Raw genomic sequence first — 16329 nt, 5'->3', positions numbered from 1 at the left:
AACCGGATTTGATAATCACAAACTTATGCATCTATAACTTGGTGCCAAATGTGTTAATTTGTGATTTGAACTATGCTCTCCCTAGGTCTGACTCGCGTTGTGATAGCATCACTTGTTTGCTTCAGAGATTCATGCTTCCACTTTCTTTGGATCTGGGAAAGAGCAACGATACGAACCACAACCATGAGCACGGAGCCGGCCAACTGCCATGCGTTTGGTTGCTCCGGCTCCGGCCACCTCGTCATCGTCGTCAGCAACTACATCATGCATGGTCGCCTCATCAGCGATTTCGTCGGTCCACGGGAGGGCAAGTAGTGTGATGGAAGACGACACTGTCTTCTTTCTTCACCAGTCCAACGGCCGCTTCGGCAAATCTAGCGGCCCATCCTCCCTCCTCTCCGGCTTCACCTTCTGCGTTAGCGACTACTTCGACGATGATGCTCGAGTGTTGAAGCAATATTGGTGAATACAGGAAGTAAATAAGATGGATATGTACACGTGTATACGAAATGAGAGTAATGGAACGTAGTTTGTTTATTTTACTTTTTGGAAACGAAGCACCAAATAAAGACATAAGAAGCCTCACTACATTATGTAGGAAGCAAAAAAAAAAAATGCGAGGAAACAGAAATTAGCTCCAAGGAAGCATATGCGGCACTCATGGACGCATGGTTCTTATATAATGGAAATAACTATTACAAGCTAAGAAGCATACATGTTTAGAAGGAAACCATTTTAAATATTTCTTTAGAAGCAAATTATGTTAAACTCAAGAAAATTTCAATTTAAAATGAAGCAAAATTTTCTATCAACAAACACATAGTTTTGCTGCTTTGTGCCCGCAAAAAACTAGTTTTTTTGCTTTCAGAACAAACAGTTAAATTTATTTATTTTAATCACACTGATTAAAGTTCCTATTACAACGGAAGCAAATTCTTCTATCCACGAAACATAAATTGTTGAGTCGAAAGCAAACCATTACATTTCAAATTAATTATCCTGCACAACATATTATTGCTACAAAGCATCGAAGCAGGAAGCATGGACGTACGTATCTCATAAAAAGAAAGCATGTATGTAGATGGAAGGCAAAGGTTATGGTAGATGGCAACGTGCTTTACGGAAGCATTTACATAGAAACAACAATTAATGGAGATCATGCATTGTGCATGCAAACCAGTCCGATGGATGCGGGGCAGTTATAAGGAAGCACTCAATTATAACCAAACCAATTAGCAAAACTCACGCGGACCTAAATACCACTACATAGGACGTCTACCATGCATTGCATCGAATGGCCAACTGCTAGTTTGATGGGAACCAAAAATCAGTAGTCTGATGGCTAGAGGCGCCCTTTACTATTTGGCGCTGCAGGCGCGTGTTCCTTCGTTATTTTTCAAACCGGCGTGGTCAATTTTTCTGTTTTGACCTATGGGACAAAGAAAATACAAATTTGACCTTGTTTTTAAAAGAATTCCTGATCTAACATCTTTTTCTGACGCCAACATCCATGACGTCTGGTTTGCGTACGAGACGTCTAGTACGGGCCTACGTGACCGACTGACCCGCTGAGTTTCGGACGTGGCATGGTACCAAACGCGAGAGACCCTGGCGTCTGCTCCAGGACTAGACGCCAAGGACCCTAGCGTTTGGCATCTGGGTCCCTGGCAGCTGAAATGGTTGTGCACTCAGGGAGAATACGTTTTCCTGTAGGGAAAACGGAAACGCCGAGGGGCGCGTCCACTTATCCAAGTCAGCAGCGACGGGGTCGGCCTCTGGTCGCTTACAGGTGAGGCCCGCGCTCCTTCTCTCTCCTCCCCCTATCTTCTTCTTCTTCCTACTGACTCCTCCTTGGCCGGCCCCGACGGCGACCACGGGCGATACAGGCCACCTGTGGTGGCGCTCAGCCTACCAGGGTGACCGGCAGGACGAGCCGCGTCCATTCCTGTGGGTGGCGATGCCCAGAGGGGGGGACCAGAGCACGGTGCCCAGGACCATGGCGGGTGGCGACTCGGTGTCGACTGGAGCGGCGACCACAGAGGCTTTGGCAGCGAACTGAGGGGAGGGGGAAGTTCGCCGACGATGAGGGAAGATGCAGGAGATACCCGGGGTGGAAGAGGGGCTCGGATCGGAGTTAATTTGAGAGGAGATGGCCGGCGATCATGGCGGAAATCAGGGGACAGGGGAGCTCCTCGGCTCGAGGGAGAGGGCGGGGACGCTCCTAGGAGAAAGAGGAAGAGGTGGAGGTGGATCCCAATGCCCGGGGAGGCTCGAGGCCGCGACCTTCATAGCCGGCCGGGGCGAGCGGATTAGCACCGCCGTCGTGGCGGCCTTATTGTTGCACTGGTGCACCAAGGCACGTGACAGTCGAAGGCGACGTCGGTAGGGCCTCCAGGGGCGAGGATAAACATGGGGGCTTCGGGAGAGCTCGACGACAGGACGCGACGGCGACAGGGACGACCACGTCACGGGCACGGCTACAGCACCGCTCAGGAGGGGACTTGAGAGGGGGAGAGGGGTCCAGGAGGTAGAGGGCGACGATGGGGAGCTGTTGGACATGACTAGAGCTTGAGAGAGAGAGGAGGAATCAACCACACCAAGGGCTCCATTGCACAGAGCACGACTATTGCATGACACAGGCGTGGTCACCACATGCACTGGTACTGAGAGGACAAGAGGGGTTGGCACACCTTGCCTGGGGTGGAGTCCTTGGTCCCCAAGGCAGCCTGTAAGTGATGGATTAGAAGAGGGGTCACTGGGGAGATGGAAAAAGTCACTATAAGTTTGATGTAGCCAACTTGGCACTAATACTGTGGTCAACGGGAAAAAGATAAGAGCAAACTACCATGTCTGGGAGATTCAGGGTAGGAGGGACTACAAACCTGGGAAGTTTGAGGATCACAGGGTCAATATTTGATAGGGTTGCTTTGGAACTAGCTAATCTGGTCCAGAATAGGGATTTTGATGTGGCACTCACATACTTTCTTGGATGAAGCTGAAACTTGGAGGAGATAAATATTTTGGGGTTATGGAGATGCTGTATAAATTTCATGCCATCTTGATAAGCCAAAGTGGCACTTCCTTCACACAGTATCTCTCCAGACAGAAACTTAAAAGAATTAATGGGATTAATTGGATAGATAAAATGGGCTCAAAATTGTTTTAGCAAGGTTTCATAGACAGGAGAATGTCCTGGTAAAATTTCAGAATTTATGGAGCAATATAAAATATAGTTTCTTCACAAATCCAAATAATGACCAGAGACAAAGATTTGAAGCTATGGTCACATGGTTGAAGGTGTGATGATCAAATTTTGTGGATAGTCATAATTTGAGCATATTGAGATGATGGAAAAGTTTCAACTCATTTGAACACTCCTAGCCAGCACTTTCTTCACAAAGCTTCCTCTGGATCAGAAACTTTGGAAATTTGCCAAGAAATATTTACTAGCTAGATTGAGTTGAATTTTTGGCATGAGGCAATGATATGGCTAGGAAAGAGTGCCCACAAATTTTGAGAGCAATCCAGCAAATAAAAAGGGTACTTGCTTCACAACTTGAGAAATAGGGCAGAATTAGAAAAGGAATTATTGAGGAATATTTTTGAACATGGCAAGGAAATATTTTGTCATATCTGAGGAAGATATGACCCAAGAAATTTATGAGAATTGTTTGGGAATTTTTGAAGATATATAAATGGGGGTTGCTTCACAACACAAGGCAAACATGATTATTCCTTTAAAAGAAAAAGGAATATTCCCATGGAAAAGAATATTGGGATAGGCTCAACATGGAAATGGCTAGGTCTTGGGGTGGTTTTAAGGTTGGCAAGCCACTAGGAAAAAATAAATCAAGGGTAATCCTTTTAAGTTTCAAAACTATCAAACCACAGAAAAGCAAATCCAAATGAAAATCAAAGAAAAAGAAATGGGCAAAATCGAGGGTGTTACATAGGGTTACTTACTAATTAATCGGATTAATTTAGTGGGGGACCCACGTGTCATGCTCTAATTATCCTAATTACTTAATTATCCATTTAATTAATTAACTAGTTTCTTAGGCCACAGACACACACATATACATAAAGTATTTCCCTACCTACATTAAACATAATGTATACTTTTTACATACATGCATATATACACAATACATACATACATACATACATACATACATACATACATACATACACATATACATTATTATTTTTCTTTTTCTTCATGTCTCTCTCACATCTCTGTGCTAACATAGAACTCTCAACAGAGAGAGAGAGAGGGGATGCAATCTCCACCCCCTCATACAGGAGCACAACGACGTCGGAACGCGACGACGACCGCCAGAACGGAACCGGGATGGGGAAAGGAAGGAAGGGGTGGGAGGAGCCCGAAAAAAGGGCTCACCGGCGTTGATGAGAAGGCCCGGAGTACACAGAGTGCACGCGGAGTAGGCGCGGTTCCGGCAAGGAGGAGCTCCCGGTGGTGGTGACGACGTTGGGGAGGCGATCCCGGGCCGGTAGTGGTGGATCCGGTGAAGGGGCGGCGACGGTGTTGGGGAGCTCTGGCCGGTGGGGTCGGGCTCGCCGGAAGTGGGGGGGGGGGCGTCGGGGAGGTGCTCGCCAGGGAGGAGGGAGCTCCGGCCGGGATGAGGGAGAGCCGGCGCCAGGGGGCGAGGTGGAGCGCCGACGCGGCGTGGGAGAAGCTGCCGATAGTGGGGGTCAGCCTGGGGCGGCGATATGGTAGGGAGGGAGATGGGGCGCCGGGGATGGGGTGGTGCGCTCGCGCCAGTGAGGGGGGGGCGCGAGTGGGAGAGGGGTCGCCGGTGGTGGGGCTCGGTGGGAGGCAGGGGGGCTCGCTGTAGGGGTGGGGAGGGAGCGCAGGGAGGGAGATGCAACGTGGGGAGGCAGGGCGATCTGGGGAGTCTCGTGGGGGGAGATGGACAGGGTAGCGATGTGGGGGGGTGTCAGGAGCGAGGGGGCCTTCCTCGTCCCTGGCGGCGCGACAGAGAGTAGTGGGAGGAGCGGGGGCCTAGGGTTTCTGGAGTGGGGGATTTATACCCCACAAGTAGGTGGGCCGAGGCGGTTGTGGCCAGCTGACCACTTGGCCCAGTTGGCCAGTTTTTTTTCTTTTTATTATTTTTTTCATTTATTATATTTTTCTTAAATACTTTCTTTTATTTATTTATTTTATAGCTTCCCTTTTAAATATATAGGGCTTTAACAATTTCTAAAAATGCCCGATTTATAATTATAATCTATTAGGGAATTTTTATATCTCACCCGACATCTTAATCTTCACATTCGATAATTTTCCCCGTTTGATTATATTTTTAAATTTCGAATTCGAATTGTTTTGAACTAACGCGAGATCAACAATAGGGAATCACGGTGACGTGGCATCATTAGCGTGTGATCACTGTAGCTTAATTGCAATCATCACTGTAGCAAAAGTTGAGGATGTCACATATTGCTGGTGGAAAAATCTTTGTCTAGATTCCCCTAGGAAGTTATCTTGGTTCCAGTAGTTATCTTGTCGTGTCGTCTGATGTGGACAACCTGATCTATCTCTATGTATTGGATGGAACAAAACTGCTGATTGTTTTTCATCTCGTGCAAAGTCAGTTGTGTAGTTTGTCTGTGTGTCCATCTCGGGGAACAAAAGATGTTTGTCTAGTTTGTCTGTGTGTGTGTGTTTTGATTTGGATGGAAAGCTTTAGGACTAGAAACGGTGTTAATGGCAGTCATCATCTCAATTTTGTCTGGAGGGTTCTTCAGTTTTACCAGTTTTGGTCTTTAACTCCTTGAAGGATTGAAGGAAACATCTTTTCATTGCATCACTTATTATGAAATTCATTAGTTATGTTCCTCATATTCAGCATTTCACTGAAGTTGGTCTCCCTCTGAACTGTTTAATTGCATCCTGGTGTGAGAAACTGCCATGGTGGTTTCTGTTCCATGGTGTTTAATTGCATTTGTGACTCAAGCATGAATTTCACTTTGGTTCCAGTAAATTAATTTGCCATTGAAGTCTAGTTGTGTTCATGAACTTAAGTATCACTTGCAAATGCAAATTCCCTAAAGCATATTTTATATTGAAGGTGTCGACTTAAGGAATTAGTTCAAAAGTAAATAAATGTTGACTGTAGGAGTGTTTGTTCTTTGATAGTAGTTTTCTTCAGTAAGCTCTTGTTACTATTGTTCAGAGATTACTGTAGTATTTCTTCTTAGATTACTTTATTCCATTAGTCATTTCAGTCCGTGTTTGATGCATGAAAAAAACCTTTGTAACCTATGTTTTTTTACACTGTTTGCTTTCCAATCATGTTAAATTTATGTATTGAGATCACAAGAAGGTTTGGAAGTTATGATAAGTTCCAGTCATTGTTCAGAGATTGTTGTGTTCCTTTTTCTGTGAGCATGCAACATTGTTCATTCTATCAGTATTTGGTGTTAAGTTTTATCTGTCTTATTCTAGCATGTTCATTCTCTTTCGAACCCTAATTCCGATTTGTGTTTTTGCTTTTGATTTGTGTGGATCTAGCGGTTTGTAGTGATGGATTATGTCTCTTGTTCTTAGGGAGTGTTGTAGAATTTTTTTGCACTAGTATTGCTCTGTCATGGATTTGTGGTGGTTCGGTGCGGGTGCTCTGTCATGAATAGATGTTGCAGGCGTCGACTGAGTATTCAGTTTTGTAGCTGCGTTAGTGGTGGGATTTGTGGTTGGGATCTCGAATCTAATGACGACAGGTGGACTAGAGTGAGAGATAGAGGATGAATCCTAGTTCTTTTTTCCCTGATCTCGTGTGTTTGCTTTTGATTTGTGTGAATGCTTATCTAATACTCCCTTTGTCTATAGCTTCCCGATTTTAGAATTTAGTTTCTAGTTCATGGCTTCACAATTTCAGATTTAGTACACTAGTTCATGGCTTCATGATTTCAGAATTAGTTTACTAGTTCATTGCTTAATTAATTTTGAGGAACACTATTGTGAGATGACATCACTTTTGTTTGAACCAGATGCCATCTATTATAGGGAAAAACATGATTTGTGCTTCAACCAAATTCTGTTTGTTACTGATATGCTTGAACCCGATTCTAGATGGAAAATCGTCGGCTCTATATTGTGTTTACAGATATTTAGTGTGTGTAGTCACAGTTGATACTATTGCCTTTGCCTGGTCGATCTGAATGGTAATGAAACCAAGTCTGCTAGTTATATTCTACATCATGGTTGTTCATGTCCTGTTTTATGCACTGAATCAAATAAGCCTAACTAACCAATACAAACGACAGCTTGGTATCCATCTTGCTATACTTTTGTTGTCTTGTTCTTGCTATGTACTGGTTGGTTAATTGTTTGCCCCATGTTTAGAAGATTGTAATTTATGTTTTTCAAATGCCACATGAATTTGCAGCTCAAGAAGGTAGTGGGATTGGGCAACTAGAAGATTCAGGAGGGGAGGAACCTTTTGAATATCCCCCACGAGGTCTTCGTAATGACCAAGGTGGTATGTTTATTCTTACCGTGGGACATCACCCTTAGCATTTTGAATTTGTTTGAGCATGTTGGTAGAGCGCATTCCTGTAAATATCAAAATTTCTGTCTACTTTATTCTTTACTGGAGGTGGTTTAAACGTTTGAAAGTGACATTACTATAGAAATTATTACTTGTTCTTACCGGATGTAGAAATTATTCCTTTTTAGCAACTTATTTTGTTGTTCTTTGTTTTTTCAGCTAGAGTGTTTCCCAGGAAGTTATGCAATCCTACTTATATTTCCCGCCTGTCAACGATGCGTTTCAACAAAGTTGTCAAACAGTTTAGTCATGTTTAGTTAGGTCATATTAGCAAGTATAAAATGGAAGCCCTTCTTCATATGCCATACCACCTTATCATCCCAATGAATTTACTTGAGTGGTTAGTTCAGCACATTTTTGGTAATGTAGAGCCCTATTTCAAGCACAAGAACAAAGTTATCAAGATCACAAAAGACATGGTGGACAAAATTTTCGATTTCCCTGGTGGCACTGTGCCTTTTGTTTTTAGCAGTGATGATCCTCAAGTGAAATCAGAAGTTTCAGAGTTAAGAAGCAAGTACGTTGATCATCGTAACAAGATGCCAATAAATAAAATAGAAGAGGTTATGCTTAGTGACGAAACTGAAGATGGTTTTATCAGAAGCTTCACATTTTATTTCGTATCAACTATTATGTGCCCTGCATCATAGTGCTTTGGTAACATGAAGTTCCTATATGCTCTAAGAGATGTTTCTGTCATTCCTACACTTGACTTTGGACAATTGGCACTCATTTTATGCGTGAGGAATCAGAGCGTCACTTTGAAATGATAATGAACCGACCAAGTGTTGAGGAAATGAACAAGCCTTCACATATTGGAGGATGCCTTCCTATTTGGGGAGTAAGTTCTTCCCATATTCCAATTTTTAGTTTTTTATCAGAATTTTCATTTTTATGTATTTTTTTATTGATTGAGTTTTTATTTTTGAATGAAAAATCATCTATCTGGATTTTGTTGATTTTGATGTTATTGAGAATCATCAATCAAGTGTGGATTATTCTCTTCCTCGGATAACTCATATTAAGAATGAGGATTCCCAGTATCTTGCATTGGTTGATAGGAATTATGAGTCTAAGAAAGCTTTTGGATTTCTTCCAGTAAGCATCCTATACTCTATTACATGTTTTTACTTATATTTTTAGCTCCAGTTTTTTAATCTTTATTGTTCTTTCATTTGTAGCTTTGAGACATATCTCAAACTCCCTATGCTAATGTTGGGCCTGTCAACAATGCTCCTGTTAATCCTCCCGAGTTTCTTTCAGTTCCTCATGTGGAGGTAGTTCTTTTTCTTCATTCAGATTTCATTGAATAAGAGATTTTTAACTAGTCTCTTGTTTTGTATTATAGATAAACATTTATTCATAATTTCAATTCTAGGTCATTAATGCCATGAATGCTGACTTAGATTACAAAGTGAAGCGAGATCCTCATTCCAAGAAACAAGTAAATTTGAATATTTTGCCCTGCTTACAATATCGTTCATCATTTAAAGAAATTTTGTTCTGCAGTAATTCACAAGATTTATTATTTGCAAAGTAAAATGAAATGCAGGCTCGTGTGGAAGAAGCTACTAAGGAAGAGCCAACGCAACCAAAAGTTGAAAACATTGTTGAACTTAAGGTACCCTATATTTGTATTTTTTTCATTAACAGTTATTTCTTTGTTTCATGTTATTTTCAATTTTATCCGTACAAAAAAATTAGTAGAGCGAGTTGTTTTGTCTTTAACCAAAATTTGAAAAGCTCAAAAGATCTCCAAGTGTTCAGCTAATGTTCAATTCACTACATTTTTACATGTTTTCCCCTCCATCCAGGACAATTCTGACCTCAATTCTGCTTTCAAAACACCAATCATACCTGTTCGTCCTTCGGTTGTGAGTATCTACTCTCTCGATCAAGCAACTACTTCACAACCTAAGGTTGTGAGTATCTACTCTCTTGATCAAGCAACTACTTCACAACCTAAGGTTTGTTTCAATTTTATGCTTTTTATGTTGCTTTTTTGCTCTTGTTGTTTGAACAAGTCTTCTACCTTTGCTAGCAGGAAGAAAAGAATCCATAACTTCCAAGTACCCATGACAATTTTTCAACTGGAATTAATGAAAATAGGAGTTTTATAATGATCAGTTCTTCTCCTACAAAAGATAGAGTGAAGTGCTTCCAAGCAACACCTATCATAATTCAAGATGTTTCTCCTACCACTCCTGTTTTTGATGAACGTGATGCAAGTGTTCAAATTCAAATGCTCTTGGAATTTTCTGAGCAACAAGGTTAGAGTTTTGCCGTTAATATCTTCTTTTTCAATTTTTTCTCTATCAGTCTATACTTAACTGACAATCATTGATGTAGAAGCTGGAACAAGCACATGTCCTAATACAATTGAAAAGAAGAATAGGAAAAAGAGAGCAGCTAAAGTTCAATCTCATGATCAACAAAAGAAACTCAAAATATCTCGTGATGCTGATGAGTTTTTTTTTTAAAATTCTTGAGGAAGCCTTTCTCTGAAACATAGTAAATTATCTAATTCAGTAACTCTTTTTTTGAATGCTCATTGATTTATGAGATCTGTTTTGTTACCGTTGCACTCTCCGTACACAACCGATTGCCTAAGATTTTTTTTATCAAGATAATAACTAAATGAGAATATGGAAATGAACATATTAACTTCTTTTCAATTAATTATTCAATGGTAGGCATGGAAGCATCAAAACTTGTTGTTTGAATCAATTCATGCATTGGTATCGAAAATCAATTTGAGTGTGGTTGCATTTCTAATTATAGACCACATATTGTTTTAATCATAACCGTATGGTTGCAGTTCTTCTTATAACTTTTTCCTCAATGCAGTAATAAATTTGAATCAAACATATTTTAAGTAGGAATGCAAATCTCTTTTGGAAAAACTTTTTCATGTCTCTATAGTTACCTTTTTTATTCTTTGCAGCAGTGTCTTTGTGGACATTCCTGGATTTCCTGTTAGCTATGAGAACTGCTATAATTCTCTTAAAGCTAGAGGTGAAATTGTAGATGAAGTTATGAACTCGTTTATTCAACATATGAACTTTGAATCAAAGATCAACTCCAACGTAAAACCGTTTATCAAGAAATACTGTTTCACTTCCTATTTCACTGTGAGTATCTTCCAACTGCCTTTCTGCTACTCTTGTTAGTTTTCTTTCTAGTTGTTTACTCCTGAAACATTTTCTTATATTTTCTTTGAATGGCGACAAAATAAATTGTTGGTTACTCCTGAAACATTTGATCGAGTTAGCTGCATAAGAGAATTTGACAGGATTAATTCAGATGAAACCCTCTAGAAACAGGACTTGGTAAATATTTGTTAAAACTTATATTGTTTTTAGCATTAAATTTTTGTTATTTTTTATTATTCATTCTTATTTTGTTTTTGCTTTCAACGGTTATTCTTTCCTACTATAAAATCAAGCCATTGGGTTATACTCTGCATAAGTTTTCTTTTGGAGAGAACTCGCTTTTTTGATCCTTGTGGCACTATCTGGGAAAGTGTTGAAGCAGAACTTGTTCACAGCTTGGTAACAACTTGTTTTAGTCAGAATATGAATTGATTTCATCAGAATCAAATTAAAATTATGATCAAGATCATTTGTAACCTTTTAACTATTGTTTCTATTTGTATTTTGAAACATGCTTCAAACTTTAACATGCTTTGCAAGCTTAGTAACAAACCTTTCAAGAATATGTTTAGTTTCAAGCTTGAAGATGCTGGTCCCTACCCAACTAAATGCGTGATGTAAGTTTTTTTCTTATTTCCTTTTTGTTTTCTTCATTCTGAGTTCAAATTTTTATCTATTGATCTCATATCCTATTGCTTATAATGACATGCCGCACAAACCATATAACATGGCAGAGATGAGGCTAGGTGTCAGGAGCTAAGTTTTTTGCAAGCAATGTTTTTTTTCTAGATTTATTTTGCTTCCAGGCTCTAGTAGAAATGAACTGAGGATTGTTTTGTGTAGGTCTGTTTGTTCAAAAAAAAAATCTAGGCTGACAACTTGCTCTTTTAGCAGTGTATGTGTCTCCCATTATTCGAAAGTGTTCTTCTCATTTACTGTATAGCATTGCTTATGAAACATAATTTTCAAGGCAGTCAACCATAAAATCACTGCATGGTGTGAAGTGCAACTTCTTTCAGGCCACCTTTTGCTTCTTTTTTACTTCTTATCTTTTAGTGCTCTCTTTAGTTACATCCAGGCATGATTCAGGCCACTATTTGCGAGTATACATGGAAAACTTTGAAGGCAAATCAATGAAGTTTTTTACTGCGGTACTTTCTTAAAAGTTGTTTGAAATCTATTTTCTGTCACATACATATTGAATTTTATCATATCAAATATAATAATATATATCAACAAAATTTGGATTTATTTATGTTTTAAAATGCAAATTTTGAAGACTCATACTCGTCTTTATTTGAATCGGTTACATGGGACCCACAAAACTAAAAAGAAGAAATATATCATGTATTTATGTTTAGTTCCTACTCTTTTGTTTCTGCAGTTTCTGCACTTCTTTTTTGAAGTTGTTTCTGCAATTAGCTAAACAATAACATACCAAACTTCTGTATACCTTCTATTTAGTCAACTTCTGTATACCTTCTATTTTACTTCTCAATGATTTTTCCCTCTATATTAATATTATCTATACCTTCTGCTTTGTATGCAGGAGAACATACGAAAGTACAAAATGATCTCTGCATTCAAACTATTCAAAAGTTCCTTGAACGAGTTGAAAGAAGAAGATCTGCCACCAAGCTACTGATTATATGTCTTACAATTTTCAATGTGTAATAGAATGCCAATTTTTGCTAGGAACATCCTTTCTTAGTGTGGGAAAGTTTGAGGTTGTATTCTTGTCATGTGTAATACTATGTTAGCGCATACTCGTACAACTATTGCACTTTTTTTCTTTTGTGACTATTGTTGGAGTACTATCAAGGAAATATATTTGGAGGACACTAAATTAATATGTTTTTTTTGTTATTGTGGATGTTTTTCATATTTTTTGGTGCTTCTATTTTGTGTCTTCCAACATGTCAAGAGGATAACAACATAATTCTTTGGCACAACTATGCATTTTTCAAAGTAGACCTTATTTGTCTTATATTTTTTGATTGACCTGTTTTGCCCTTTTTTGAATTTGCAAGTTGAATGTCTTTCATATGTAAAACATTAATATGTGTACCAAAATATAGAAACTAAAGATAAAATTTTGTGCATTTAAATTTTGTGATAGATTTTTGTTAGAATGACAATAGAAAACTTTGAAACTTAATTACAATATTTTTTAGTTTAATATTTTCAAAATAAATTCCGTTAAATTCATAATAATTTTTTAAAAAAAATACTTAAAACAAATTTAATTTCTAAAAAATTCTAGATCAACTAATTCAAATATAATTCTCTTGGATTCAAAATTAGTTCAACAAGATTTCAAACTAGTTCATCAACAATCAAATTATAGTTCAACAAGTTGAAATTCAGTTCACTTGAAACTAGTTGAACTAGTAATAAATTCTAGTTCAACTAGTTCAAGTATAGTCCCCTTGAATTCAGAATTAGTTCAATTTAGATTTGAAACTAGTTCACCAACATTCAATTTTAAGCTCAACTACTTCAAATTTAGTTCACTTGAAACTAGTGGAGCTAGTAATAAATTCTAGTTCAACAAATTCAAATACAGTTCCCTTGAATGCAAAATTAGTTCAACAAGATTTGAAACTAGTTCACCAAAATTCAATTTTTAGTTCAACAAGTTCAAATTCAAATCACTTGAATCGATTTTTTACTTCTAAAAAATTATAGTTCAACAAATTCAAATAAAGTTCCCTTGATTTCAGGATTAGTTCAACAAGATTTGAAACTAGTTAGAAAACATTCAATTTTTAGTTCAATCGAATTTTACTTATTATAGATTCTAGTTCAGCTAGTTTGAAAATAATTCCCATTCAATTCAAAACTAGTTCAACAAGATTTGAAACTAGTTCACCTACATTCAAAATGCAGTTCAACAAGTTCATATTCAATTCACTTGAATCAAATTATACTTCTAATAAATTCGTGTTCAACAAATTCAAATATAGTTCACTTAAATTCAAAATTAGCTCTTCAAGATTTGAAACTAGTTCACCAACAATCAATTTTTATAAAGGTTCACTAATTTGTTCAAAAAAAGTTCCAACAAATTAATTTCAGCAAGTTCAAATTCAGTTCACTTGAAACTAGTTGAACTAGTAATAAATTCTAGTTCAACTAATTCAAATATAGTTCACTTGATTTTCAAAATTAGTTCAACAAGATTTGAAACTAGTTCATCCACTTTCAATTTTTAGTTCAACTAGTTCAAATTCAGTTCACTTGAAATTAGTTGAACTAGTAATAAATTCTAATTCAACTAATTCAAATACAGTTCCCTTGAATTCAAAATTAGTTCAACAAGATATGGAACTAGTTCACAAACATTCAATTTTAAGTTCAACTACTTCAAATTCAGTTCACTTGAAACTAGTTGAACTATTAATAAATTCTAGTTCAAGTAATTGAAATATAGTTCTCTTGAATTCAAAATTAGTTCAACAAGATTTGAAACTAGTTCATCGACATTGAATTTTTAGTTCAACAAGTTCAAATTCATTTCACTTGAAACTAGTTGAAGTAATAATAAATTCTAGTTCAACTAATTCAAATACAATTCCCTTGAATTCAAAATTAGTTCAACAAGATTTGGAACTAGTTCACCAACATTCAATTTCAAGTTCAACTAGTTTGAATTAAGTTCACTTGAAACTAGTTGAACTAGTAATAAATTCTAGTTAAACAAATTCAAATACAGTTTTGTTCAATTCAAAATTAGTTCAACAAGATTTGAAACTAGTTCACCTACATTCAAATTTTAGTTCAACAAGTTCAAATTCAAATAACTTCAATCGAATTAATTCTAATAAATTCTAGTTCACCTAGTTCAAATATAGTTCCCTTGAATTCAAAATTAGTTCAACAAGATTTTAAACTAGTTCACCAACATTCAATTTTTAGTTCGCCAAGTTCAAATTCAGTTCACTTGAATTGAATTATACTTATAATAATTTCGTGTTCAACAAATTCAAATACAGTTCAATTGAATTCAAAATTAGTTCTTCAAAATTTGAAACTAGCTCACCTACATTGTAATTGTACTTCAACAATTTGAAATTCAACTCACTTGAATTGAATTTAACTTCTAAAACTTCAAGTTCAACTAGTTCAAATATAGTTCTCTTGAATTCAAAATTAGTTCAACAAGATTTCAAACTAGTTCATCAACATTCAATTTTTAGTTCAACAAGTTCAAATTCAGTTCACTTAAAACTAGTTGAACTAGTAAAATTCTAGTTCAACTAGTTCAAATACAGTTCCCTTGAATTCAAAATTAGTTCAACATGATTTGGAACTAGTTCACCAAAATTCATTTTTTTGTTCAACAAGTTCAAATTCAAATCACTTGAATCGATTTTTACTTCTAAAAAATTACAGTTCAAAAAATTCAAACACAGCTCCCTTGATTTCAAAATTAGTTCAACACGATTTGAAACTAGTTCACCAACATTCAATTTTTAGTTCAACTATTTTAAATTATGTTCACTTGAAACTAGTTGAACTACTAATAAATTCTAGTCAACTAGTTCAAATATAGTTCCCTTGAATTCAAAATTAGTTCAACAAGATTTGGAACTAGTTCACCAACATTCAATTTTAAGTTCAACTACTTCCAATTCAGTTCAGTTGAAACTAGTTGAACTAGTAATAAATTCTAGTTAAACAAATTCAAAAACAGTTCCCTTCAATTCAAAATTAGTTCAACAAAATTTGAAACTAGTTCACCAAAATTCAATTTTTAGTTCAACAAGTTCAAAGACCTTATGTTCTCCACAATATGCTCTCCATAATAAATATGTGCAATTATCCCCAAGCTAACACAAATTGCACATGAACCAATTAAAGCACATGCGAAAGTACCATATGTAGTATCTATACACATCTCAAGTAATCATATATAAACCTAACCAAAGACCTCATCATAATATTCATTACATTCTGAATTCATTGACCAATCAGATCTAGATTTTTTTTCTTTTACTGTTGACAATCTCGAATTGAATTTCTCCTCTTTTGTGTAACACACTTTTGAGCTTCAATTTCTGAACGAGACTTCAATCTATTTCCTTTTTTACTGACTTGTTCCTTTTAACAGCTGGATCTCTCAGGGCCGAATCTAATTCATTCTGCCTTACATTTTCATCTTCATCTTTATTCTTTTTTGTTTCTTCTTTTCCAGATAGATACCTACTATGCACACCCTTCACTGCATTCATTAACTCTTGACAATAGACAGAATCATGACTAATGTTGGAACAAACCTCACCGACAGTATTCATAACAATTGCATAATGCACAACATTTTGTGATTTGTGTGTAGTATGTTCTCCTAGAACATCAAACTTGTGCTTCCTTAGTTCAACCTCTCTGAACTCTCTTGTCCATCTTGGCAGTATATACCTTTCTGGAATCTTGAGGAAATCAAATTCTGTAAATAGTCTAAGTATGTGACAACAAAGAATACCATCCCTATCAAACTTTCCACATTCACAGTCAAAATGCTCAACAACTCGGTCTACCTGCACAGTAAATATCTCCCGATCATACTCAGGGTTTGATGTCAGCTGTGCTAATGCAAAAGACCTTCC

This window comes from Hordeum vulgare, chromosome 5H, assembly GCF_904849725.1.
Source record: "Hordeum vulgare subsp. vulgare chromosome 5H, MorexV3_pseudomolecules_assembly, whole genome shotgun sequence".
Taxonomy (NCBI): Eukaryota; Viridiplantae; Streptophyta; class Magnoliopsida; order Poales; family Poaceae; genus Hordeum; species Hordeum vulgare.
This window is presented reverse-complemented; position numbering follows the sequence as displayed.